Source organism: Helianthus annuus, chromosome 17, assembly GCF_002127325.2.
Source record: "Helianthus annuus cultivar XRQ/B chromosome 17, HanXRQr2.0-SUNRISE, whole genome shotgun sequence".
NCBI lineage: Eukaryota > Viridiplantae > Streptophyta > Magnoliopsida > Asterales > Asteraceae > Helianthus > Helianthus annuus.
Window position 1 is genome coordinate 65,664,405 of NC_035449.2, and position 3,714 is coordinate 65,668,118.

A 3,714-nucleotide genomic window follows, 5' to 3' on the forward strand; every position below is an offset into this window, starting at 1 on the left:
AAAAGGGGAGTATGTTAAAGGAATACGCAAACAAGTATAAACACATAAAAGGCATGTTGAGAATAACACATAAAGAATAGATCAATAAATCAAAGTATCGACACATAGTAAACAACTATTGACACATAAGAATAGCAATTCAAGTATTAGCACACAAGCAACTTACATGTTTAAAAGTCAAGGCGAATAAATGAGAAGCGAGTAAAGTAGCATGCAAGTAGTTTCAAGCAATACAGGAGAATAAAGCTCTAAAACTATAGACTAGGTTAAAGCATTCCTATTTTTCCTAATTCCCTATAGTTATGGCTCTGATACCAATCTGTCACACCCCAACCAATGGCGGAAACATCGGGATGAGACGAAGTGTGAAGATTGCTAGAGACATCATAACGCTATTTGTGACAATAATTAAATAATCATTTCATTCCATTTCTAAAGGATCAATTACAAGGCTTTTGAAACAAATACAACAACATGAATAATAAAAATAATACAATATGAATACAATTCTTTTTAAGTGTGTATCTAAGCATCCTACTAAATTCCATGCATCGCCGACATCCACCTGTAACATGTTAAAATAAAGTCAATGCAAAAGCAAAGGCGAGTATACAAGTTTGATACGTACATAGTAAAAAAAAATAAGTGTTAAACCATTCCTCATAGCAAGCATGTGATTCAAGATAAACATTTAAATATGGTATGTGTTTAACATATCAAACCAAGGAAACGCAATATGCTCATGACATTACCGAGATAAAGAGGCGGGTCGTTAATCCTATAGCGCTACATATGTCACGGTTTGGCTCGTACGAAGTTAATGATAAGTTCAACACATAAGATAAGTCCAAGTTTAAAGCATCAAGCCATCACGTATACAAGCATGTTGTAGGAATGTTCATGTGTTTAAGCAAAATGTTCATGTGTAAGTTTGTTGATAGATAAACATGTTACACCCCAAAAGTGGTAAAAGTAAAAAAGGGGAAATACGAGTATACTCACAAATTGCTAAGTCTTCCGATTATCCAAGTGTTGACAAGCGTATAAGTTCAGGAGGATGGAACAACAAGGTCACCCTATATGGGTAAACGATGGTGCATGAGTAACGGAACTATGACAGATGATTTGAATTGGAAGTTAAAGTATCTAGTCGATGAATAAGTATATATATATACATATATTAGGTTAGAACCCTGTGCATTACACGGGTTGAACAAATGAAATTTTATATGTTAAATAATAAAAAAAGTTGTATCTTTATAAACTCATTGTATTATATGGAATTAATAAAATCTAATTTATACACTACATAATAAAGAGCTACGTTTTTTTTTAAAGAAAAAAAAAACCTCGTGTATTACACGAGTTGTGTAAATATAATTTGGTATAGTAAAAAAAATAATTAAATAAATCAAAATGTTATATATTTATACCCTCGTTTATATTTATAAACTTCATTTGAGTCCCGATACGTTTTCATTTGTGTTGCGGCTAAAAAAAATATAAATATATCTCACGAAAATCGGGCAGAGTTTCCTCTGTTTCTGGACGATCCCGACACCACAAGTTGTCGCTTAAATTTGTCAAAACGCAACAATAATCAACGCAATATCCAAATATATAAAAAATTTTCCATCGATGTGTCAAACATAATTAATCAATAAGTGTATCATATCGAACTCGGTTTTAAACTAGACAACATATACACATAATAAAAATAACTTAATAAAATATACGTCGTTAAAGTTTACCGAGTTCGCGTTGACTGAGATTGACCTTAGCAAGCCGAAGTTAACTGAGCGGGAACCGACATGACTCGAATCTGTCCGTTGACCTGCTTTGACCGTGACTGACCAGTTGACCGCGTCTGACCCGAACTGATTGAACCGAAGTAAGAATCAAACCAAGAACCAAAACTGAATCGGAGCTAAGCTGAGCCAAGATCTGAACCAAACTGTTGCCGAAACACGAACCAGACTCGAGTTGGACAAAGCCGAAAACCCGAGCTAACCCAAACGTGTACCAAAATCAGAACCAGCACTCAAGCAGCCATAACCGTTACCATCCCTGGTGTCTCCGGCGTCGGCGTGGCTCCGACCGCCGCCGGTCAGTTATCGACCACCACCGCCGAGACTCGTCAGAGCAAACCCAAAACAAAATCTGGTTTCAAAACTAACCCGAAATGGAGCCTCGAACTGGAACAGAACTGAATCAACATCGATCGGAGCTCGAACCAGCTCTGAATCGCCGGAAAAACGAAGCGTCGCCGCTGTGTGCCTCACCGGTCATCGGAACCTTCGTCGGTTCTTGCCGTCGCGAGACTCGTGCCGCCGCCTTCTCTCTCTCCCGTCTCGTCTCTCTCCCTCCTCTCTCAGTTTCTGTCTCGCCGCCGTGAGCCACCGCCGTAGAGGCGTTTGGCCGTCGTTTGAAGGGGAGGAGCAGGTGAGTGTGGGTGGTTGAAGGAGGGGGAAGATGGTCATGGTGTGTGTGTATGTTAGCAGGCAATCAAACAAGAACAGAGGTGAAGACCAGGTTTTGAGCGGCTGTTCAAAAGAAAAGGAAGGGTATTAGGGTTTTTAAAATGAATATGGGTGTACATCTAGCTTTAATTGGTTGCATATTTTCAAAATATGCACCAATAGTCCTTATGGTTCAATAAATCCATGTTTATTGTTATAATTTCTTTTAAAAAAAAACTAACTTTATAATTAAACTAACTAGGTTAGTTTACTAGATCTCATATCTAACGACGCTAACTAGATTATCATAAAATAAACTTTTTTTTTAAATAGTAATATTAGTTAAATTAACTAATTAGATTAAAAAAATAGATAACTAACCATATTTATAACAAAATACGGATAAAGATTTTTTGACGCTTATGGCGAAACGACGAATACTAGGATACAAAGTTCCCAAAAATAGGAATATGAACAATGGTTTCTACATATGGAAAGTTATGAAAACGCGGAGCGTTACATGAAGCCTCTAGTTGTTGTTCGTGGGCCGTGTCATAGATTACTGACGGTGAAAGTGGAGCAGGAGTGTTGCAATAATCCATCATTTTCTGCGTCTGCGTTCCAACTTCAAAGTCAATGTTCATCTGAGACATTTCATTTATTTCAAAACTGAAATTCATGAAATCATCAATGTTCTCGTTATCTTTTGGCTCTGCCCCGGTTTCTTCGTTTTGTACTGCGCGCGCAGTCCTTCTTTTGTAGCTTATTGTCGTGTCAACCGGTGGTCGTAGTGTATAATCATCATCCAGAGGACGCTCTTCTTCTTCCTTGTTTTCTTCATTTTCTCCTTCATTTTCTTCTTCATTTTCTTCTTCTTCTTCACTCTCACTTGATATCCATAGAGGTCCGTTATCCGAAATATGTTCTTCGACTTTATCAATCTCTGAAGATGTTATATAACGAATAACAGGCATCTCCACGGCTTTCTCAAACAGGTTAAACCTTTTGTTGTACTCATGCGTGTAAAGAAGCTGTATAAATCGCAAGATTATTTAATTATATAAAAGAACAAAATAGTATTTTTAAATATGTTATTAAATGTAGTAATGCATACCGTAAGAAAGGCAACAGGTCCTACGAACTGTATCTTATAGTTCTTCCAGCCCTCTCGTGTCCGGCGCAAGGTTTCGAGTAGATATGAGCACCAATCTAGATTTTTTATTTCCTCAACAGCTTCTACTCCAAGCAGACATCT

At 37.2% G+C, this 3,714-nt stretch overlaps 1 long non-coding RNA gene across 1 annotated transcript; it reads right to left on the reverse strand.

The window, feature by feature from the left end:
* Positions 1–395: 395 nt before the first annotated feature.
* Positions 396–2,565, reverse strand: LOC110925575. The gene is made up of 3 exons (XR_002584574.2): positions 1,752–2,565; positions 1,003–1,076; positions 396–565 (listed from the first exon to the last, which is right to left on the reverse strand). It is a non-coding gene; the product is annotated as an uncharacterized LOC110925575 (long non-coding RNA).
* Positions 2,566–3,714: the final 1,149 nt, after the last annotated feature.